Genomic DNA, 8926 nt, shown 5'->3' on the forward strand with positions numbered 1-8926 from the left:
TAACCACTGTGCTACCAGAGTTCCTATCACTAGCCATTAGAGAGATGCAAATCAAAACAACAATAAGATATTGTCTCATACCAGTATTAATAGCAAAGTTAAAAAAAAAAAAAAAAAAAAAACAGAAGACAACAAGTGCTAGTGAGAGACTGGGACCCTCCTACATTGCTAGTGGGACAGAAGGTTGGAAATAGAAATACCTTATGAGCCAGAAATTTCTCTGCTTGGTATATATCCCCAAGAAATATGAGCCAGAACACAAGTAGATATATGCACCCCAATGTTCACCACAGCAGTCTTCACAGTATTAAAAAGATGGAGACCGCCTAAATGCTAATCAGCGGAAGAATGGATAAACAAACTATGGTACATACACACAATAGAATAGTATGCTACCTTGAAGAATGATGATGAAGCTGCAAAACACCTCATAACATGGATGAATCTTGGGGACATTTTAATGAATAAAATTAGTAAGTCATTAAAGGACAAATATTGCATGAAAACATTATTACAAAAGCTTAAAAATAGACCTTCATACTAAATAAAAATTATTTGATGGTTACCATGGGTGGAAGGGACAGTAATTCATGGGTTAGGGGGCAGATACATGTACCTCGGGAAATAGGAAGGGTAATATACAAGGAAGGGGAGGGCAATACACAGGAAGGAAGAGAGTGGTAGATGAACAAACCAAGACTGGGGAAGACTTAGGGAGGTAAGACTTGCTTAGGTAAGCATAGACTAAATGGGATAGAGGTAAATAGTAATGTATACATAACCTTGGTACAATAGTGTTCTGTGATACAGGGTTTGAGATATTGTCTAAAAAGGTAAAATGGATACTGGTTTCCTCTGCCTGCTATTATAAAATAGACATTTAAGTGTGATAGAAATGAATATTGGAAAACATCAATACAGAATTCTTGTAAGCCTATATTTAACCTATAATTGATTAGACTAGCTAAAAGGGGAATTATAAATTGCCCAGGGAAATCGATTTCCTGTTAAGCCTTTGTGGAGTATGGGACCTTAGGTGGAATCCTAAGCCCCACCCAGAACCTTCTGAGTTGGGACATTCCCACTTGAAATGACATGCAGACCAATCTGGAATAGCTAAAAGAACAGAAGTTACAAGGCCAATAGAAAAAAGAAGACTTTTTGTCTGTTAGAATATCAAGCAACTGTTTGCCTTAGAGCCATCGAGGCAAGAAAAGAGCCCACCAGGAAAAACCCCCTTCTAAGACTGAAACTCAAAGGGAAACCATGAGCAGTCTAGTATGTTCGCTGATGACTGCCCTGGTCTACTTGTGAGTGGAAGTGGGGTAAATGCAGCAATGAAGACATGGACTGAGCTTAGCCATGTTCTGTTGACACCCGTTGAACTTGAGGTGAAAGACCAAAGAGGAAGGGCTGGCTGGTCTGAAGTTTAGAGAGATGTGTGAGCTCCCAAGCCCAGAGACACTGACCTAGCCACTGGGGGTTAGAGCTGATAGTGAAGTGACCAGCTAGTCTGAAAGTGGGGGGAGGCATTTGAAAACTCCCAAGCTTGCAGATGATACCCATTTGATCTGGTTTGGATGGCTAACTGACCAGAACTCAACCAGATGAAGAAAGTGTAAATTGCTACAATTTGATGAACTGGCCCTTGCTTATAGATGCAGTTGCTCAGAGTTCTAAGCAAAAAGGAAGGATTCTTTATATCAAGGATCAAACTTGTCTCCTCAGTGCACTGAGGATTGATAGGGACAGGCAACTTAGACATTGTTGTTGTTAAGTGTCATAGAGTCAATTCCAACTCACAGCAACACTGTATAGGTTTTCTGAGGAGTGGCTGGTGAGCTTGAATTGCTGACCTTACAGTTCAAACCGACCGTGCAGTCCAGTGCATTAACCCAAGTGAGGAGATATAAAGTCACAAAGTGGTTGGCTTATAAGCTTTCATGAGTGTGCTTTGTTTCAGAATGACAAGGGTAAAATAGAATACCCACTGAAAAATTTTCCTCTTTTCCAGATGGATGTGGTGAAAGGGGACTGGGGATGATGGTGATAGGATTTTATAATTCAACTGTGATTAATTTTTATCAGGATTAATTATGATTGTCACAATTATAGAAGATAATGTAACTAAAAGGGGGGAATTGTTAATCTTTCATTTCAGGAACAGAGAACTCTAGGACCATTAGGATGGAAGGCCATGTGTGGAGCATGAGATCCAAACCTGAAAATCGGTGACAGCAGAGATGGTGGCAAAGGCAATGGCATATAGAGTTAGAGCATCTGAGGACTCTAGTCCCATGGACTGAGAAAGGCTGTGTGCCTGCAGGAGGCTCACTTATAAAATCTGCCCTTTGGTCATTAAAATGAATATATATATTTTTTGTTTTCTATGTATACATAAAAAAAAAATGGCGGTGGGGGGTGGCAGATAGAGGTAAATACTGTTAACTGATGATACATAGAAGGGATTTCAATCATTAAAATGCAATGAAGTATGATTTGTTGAATGTAAAACTGATAATCTGCCCTAGAAACCGTCACTGAATTCACAATAAAACTTTGGGGCGGGGAGAAGCCTTTGCCTACTTATAAATATGTCATAACAGTTTTTACCACAGAAAGCACTTTTTATGAAAGTTGTGTCAATGTTTGCACATTTTTAACAAGATCTTGTCTCAGCCGTTGGTACTTTACCATCTCCTCTGAATTTCTCACACACTCTTGGGTAGAAAAGGGTTTCTGCAAATCTAGTTAGGCTTAATCTTCAGGGACTGGTTATGCAGGTCATGGGTAATCTGGACCCTCCTCTCCCCTCCTCCTCATTACCTGCTAGTCTTTTTACTACACATTAGCACCTCTGCCAGAGACTAGGGCTTGGAAAGGAGATAGTGGGTGTGGAACATACATCAATCCATCTGGCTCCCTTCTAACAGCTCTTGTGTAGGTTTTGTGGGGAGAAGTAACCTAGAAATGAGGAAAATGGATCCCTAGCATGTGTGGATTATATTCCGACAAGCTATTAACCTTGGCCTCACCCATTCCTAACACTCCCTATGCTAATACAGCAGATAATTATTAAATATTGATTGAATTAACTGTTGTCCTGTTCTGTGGTTATTTTACTCATTGCAGTACATCTTACTGATGACCAGTTTAGTACATACCATTTATGGATCTGGCTGAGTACTACACAGGGTCGGAGTGGACAGAAGATTCAAATTAAATAATGCTGTTAGGATTGGCCTTTGGAGAAGTAAAAGTTGGATAGTATGGCAATACTTAAGGGGCATTTTTTGAGATGCTGCCCCTGGGTGGCAAAAACAACTAAGCGTTTTGCAACTAACCAACAGTCACTTCACAAAGATCTGGCAATCTACTTTCCAAAGATCACAGCCATTAGAACAGACTTGGTGGCAATTGTTTTTAATTTTTCTGGCCCCTAAATACTCTCTGAAATGCCTGTCCTATGAGAATAAGGTATTTTATTCTATGCCACATCCTGACTCCTCACCAGAAGAATACACACAAAAAATTTAAAACTTAAAAAAATAAATAAAAAGCTAAAAATATTGTATCATGGTACTTCTGATAAAATGGGCAGACTAGGCAGATACACTCCACAGATATCCTTGATAAGTAAGATACAAGAAAACAAATAAAACAGACACGGATGAAAATCTAGGAAACCTAAATTTCATGAGAAAGATTACAAAAGTGGATTGGGTGTTTGCTGCGAGGAGAAGCTAAGCAGGGACAATGAAAAAGTTAAGACTGACTTGTGAACAGCCAGCCACATGCAGTTTGACCATCTTGAGACTTTGTGAGCAACAGAAGGAGGCCTAGCAGAGCAGAATCACACAGGTGACTGGAAAGGTATGATTCTTTCTTTATTCCATGTTCCGGTGGTAACCAGAGAGGTGGCCAGTTTCCACCTCATCTATCCTCAGCTCACCCCCTCTCTACAGGAGTTTAGATCCATGTGGTCCAGGGTCATGACAGTGTGAGGCAGTGGCCAGTTGTGCTGCTTTGGGGCACCTGCTTGGTGTCTGGATTCAGGTGGGCTTTGCTTAGAACCAACAGAACCTGCAGAGCCTCTAGACCAGTCACCCTGCCTTCAGCTGCCTTGTGGTTCTAAAAAACACTGAAATCAACTCCATTAAGGGCCTTTATGAACTACTTTTGGATTTAGTGCTCTGAACATAGATGACACTGAGGCTGACAGGGACTTCATCTAGGGCGAGGAACTCTGCTATCACATCTCTTCCACACCCACATAATGATTTTCCTTAACTTTCAGGAGTCAACCAGCATTTTCTTTTCGCTGGGTCCAACAACTGTAGTGTTGTTGCTTTTGTTGTTGCTTTGGGGTTTGTTTTTCCTTCTGTTCTTTCATTGTTTCATTTTGTCGAATTTTTTTTTACCTCCTCTTCCTTCTCTTTCTATTCCCTTCAATTTTTTCTTGTATGTTTTTGTTTATCCTTCTTTTCTTCTGTATATCATTTCCCCCTTTTTTCCCCTTTTAATATTTCATTACTATGTTCTATTCTCTTTTTCTTTTCTTTTCCCCTCGCCCTAATTTTTCTAAGTATATTTTAAAATTTCTTCCTTTTATTTATGTTTATTTTTCTCTTCTATAACTCCATTTTCCTTTGTCTCTTTTCTCTTTTTAGTTATTCTTAAGTGTTTCAAATTTATCCTTTCATTTTCACTATTATTTTTCTCTTTTATATTTTACATTTCCCTGACCATCTTTTGTCTTTATAGTTGTTATACTCTTTTTTATGATTGCTGTCTATTTTTTGTTTTGTTTTTTTTCTCTCTCTTTTCATTGTTGGTTTCTTGCTTGTTGATTGTGTTTTATTTCTTCATGTGAGCACGTGTGTGTGGGTGGGGGTGTTCTCTTTCCTACCTGACAGGAGACAACAACCATATCCATGTAGCCCAGTCACAACAACTGTACCCTCTGCAACTCCACTCACTGGGCAAAAACCAATATCTGCTCCTATACCACCTGATCAATGATAGCATCCCAAACCAGCCAAACCCACTGTAAATGGAGGTACACAAATGTTTCCACTCTTTAGCTATACCCACAGAAGATAGTTGGTGAGACCTTAAGAACACATCAGTATACAATTATAAATTAATTACAAATATAACAAACCCACAATGCCTTGGAGATAATTTTAGCTCACACAAATAAAACAAAAAGAATGACTCAAACAAATGACAAAGATATAGAGTCAAAAAAAGTTTCTAAGGAAGAAAACCAACTGGAAAATACTTCAAAAAAATGATATGTATGTACCGTCAAAGGACTGACAGAAAGATCAAGAAAACAAGGAGAACAGTGAAACAAAACTTTATGAAAATACTACAAGAACAAACAGACAAAGTAAATGCAGATTTTTAAACAACACAAAACTTGAAATTAGAAATCAAGAAGATTAATACTAAAATTTTAGAAATGAACAATAATTTGAAAGGGCAAAGGAGTAGATTTGAAGCAATAAAAATGTGAATTACTGAGCTTGAAGATAAATCTTTCAATACAAGCATTCCAGAAAAACAATCAGAAAAAAAATTTTTAATGCAAAGAAAGCCTAAGAGTTATGTGGGACATTATGAAGAGGAACAATTTATGGATAATTGGAATTCCAGAACAAAAAGAAATAAAAAGCAAAGAAAAAAATCTACAAAGAGTTGTTAGAAGAAAGCTTCCCTAACATCATGAAAGACAAGAAGATTAGCATACAAGAAGCTGAATAAACTCCAAATAGGATAGATCCCCAAAGAAAATTACCATGACATATCATAATCAAACTTTCCAAAACCAAAGACAAGGAAAAACTCCTGAAAGCTTTTCAGGAAAACAAAAAGTTACTTAGAAGGAGAACCAATAAGATTAAGCTCTGATTCTTCAGTAAAAACCATGCAGGCAAGAAAGCAATAGAATGACATATACAAACTCTGAAAGACAAAAAATTTCAACTAAGAATCATATACCCAGCAAAGCTGTTCCTCCATTAAAATCTTGAAGTTAGTATGTTTCCTGATAAACAGACATTAAAGGAATCTGTAATGACCAGACCGACTTTACAAAAAATACTAAAGGGTGTTCTTTGGACTGAGAACCAACAACAGCAGACAACAACCTGAGATTACCATACATGACACACCACCCAGAACTCAATCCAGATATAGAAGTATTAAAAATAAAACAAAACTGTGAAACTGAAAATAGGGAACCAGGGATATCAATTTACAATGAAGTCAACTACAAAGCAAAAAGAGAATAACATAGATACAGAACTTCCAAATGGCAAGGAATTCAAGTGGGTCTCAAGATATAAAAGACTGTTTTAAAACAGGAAAAAATTTATAAATTACAAGGTAGCCTCAAAGAAAATTAATATACCTGCTCATCAAACTAAAAAAAGGAAAATGAAAAGATTTAGTAAACATGAACAGAAATTTGAAAAACATCCTCCTTGATTAGGATAGAAGTTATATGATATGGTGCTTCTGATATATCTGCTATCAGTTAAAACCATTCTTCAACATTTTTTATTTCATTCAAAGTACAATTTATTGTTGAGGAAATGAGTTTCACTTTCTACTGTCTATGAAACAGAAGGCCAAGATTTCTTTAGGATACCTTTAATACTCCCAACATTTTGCCACAAAGATAAGGTTTTTCCATTTGAAACAAGTTCCAAAAATAGACAGCAAATCATCCCTCTCACAACACATTTCATTCCACTGGGTTCAATAATTCATTGCAATGGCTACACAGAACTCAGACATCATACTCACAGTTATGACATTTATTAGGTAAATTAACAGATTACAATCTGGGTCAGAAATGTTCAGGTCACAGTTTGTTCAGTCAGTTGCTGATAAATGCCCATAGGACATACCATAAACCTTAGCCTGAAGGCACTCAGCTCTAACTCTTTGGGTCAAAAACCCTAGCTCACTCACAAAAGTGCCAGAAGGCACCCCACTACAAGTTAGCTTTCTGCCCAAAGCTACTCAACTTTACTTGATGGTGGGCTGGGAAGTCCAGTGGGCTGGGAAGTCTATGGCTTAGTCTTGTGTTCTGGTTCTAGGTGCTGCTGCAGCTGCTGCTCTGCCATTCCTCCAGTGTCACAGATTTCTGTCCCTGGGTTGAGGAAGTTCAATGCAGAGAGATCTTGGGTCCAAAGGACATGCTCCACTCCCAGCTCTTATTTGACTGTAGTACGATCCCTGCTCCCACTTCTGAGATAGTTCATTTTATATCCATGCTTGAGTTTCAAGTTTTTACAATTAGAATGAACTCTGCTAACAACCACAGCTGAATCATATTATCCTATCTATATCTTCTCCCACCTTCTCTTACCCAGACCCAGCAGGGTGGAAATACTTGGTGGGAGTTACCAATTATGACTCGAAAATACATTAGACAATTCATGCCCACCACACAAGTAAGTGGAAAGATGCAGTCTTCCTTTTATATTTTCTTGTTAGGAATTTATCAAAAGTAAATGAAAGCTTTTAGATATCATTCCTGTTATAACTTTTTTATTCCTTAGTCCCAGCAAGCATAAGTTAAAGTTCTTTTTGAATTAAGACCTGGACCCCTATACATTTGTGAAAGAGGTAGTTATTGTATTGTGCTGTTATAGTTACCATTTCCATTCACCCCCTATTCACTGGTTCCTCCGTGGTGATTCAAGCCTCAACTTGGTGTGTTCTGATAGGGTGATCAAGAGACCTAGTTTGCTTAGGTCTTTGGGGTTTCTGAGACATGGAATGATCAGGGATAAAACAGGGACACTCCTGGGCAAATCAGTCACCCTTTATGTATTATGGCAGCAAAATCAGCAGAAGGTTAGAAAAGAAACAGTAAAATAAGCCTGTAGTCACCAGAAGAAAATCAATAACAAGAATTAGAACAGAAATAAATGAAACAGAAAAATAACAGAACCAGCAAGACTCGAAGGTGGTTCTTTGAAAGGATTAATAGAATCAGAAAACTGCTAGATAAACTTAAGGATAAAAGGAAGAAGATGTAACTAACACAGATAATAAATGAAATGAGTAACATTACAACTGAACCAACTGAAATAGAAAATAACAAAATACTATGTGAAGGACCCTGCCTCTGATCAACAAAATGACATTGCAACTGCCCCTAAGTGGCCCCAGTAAAGCCCTGCTTAAGCTTCCAGTCTCCTGAAAGCTTAAGTCTTTATTATACCAAGAGACCATCCCCCTGATAGTTTCAGGTTTCAGGAAAATCTCCATAACCCCTCCCATTGGAAACTCACCAGAACTGTACCCAGGACCATACCACCTTAAATACCTTAGTCTGTAAGGGACAAGGGGGCTGGGCTCTTGGTTTCTGGTAATTTTAAATGCCCCCAGGTTTACTCTCAATAAACCTGCCTGCTGTCTAAGCCAAGTTTCTCTCCTCATCATTTCTTTCTTATTTCTTACACTATGAAAAACTGTTCTAACTCCAAAAAAACTGAAAACCTGGAAAAAATAGACAAATTTATAGAAGTACACTACCTATACAAATTACCACAGACTGAGATAAAAAAATTGAATAAACCTTTAACAAAAGAAGCCAAGGTCCAGATTAATTCAAACATCCAGAGAAAACTTGACACAAATTCTACTAAAAGTATTCCAGAACAAAGAAAACAATGGGATACTCCTGAGTTCATTTTATGAAGCAAAGGTAGTCAAAGATACCACTAAAAAAGAAAATTACAGACCAGTATCTCTAATGAATGTTGTTGCTATGTGCCGTTGAGTCGATTCTGACCCATAGCAACCCTGTATGGATAGAGTTTCCAATGAGCAGCTGGTGAGCTTGAACCACCAATTTTGCAGTTCAAATGACTTTGCAGTCTGACACATTAGCCCACAGCAC

The sequence above is a fragment of the Chrysochloris asiatica genome, unplaced genomic scaffold (assembly GCF_000296735.1).
Source record: "Chrysochloris asiatica unplaced genomic scaffold, ChrAsi1.0 scaffold00042, whole genome shotgun sequence".
NCBI lineage: Eukaryota > Metazoa > Chordata > Mammalia > Afrosoricida > Chrysochloridae > Chrysochloris > Chrysochloris asiatica.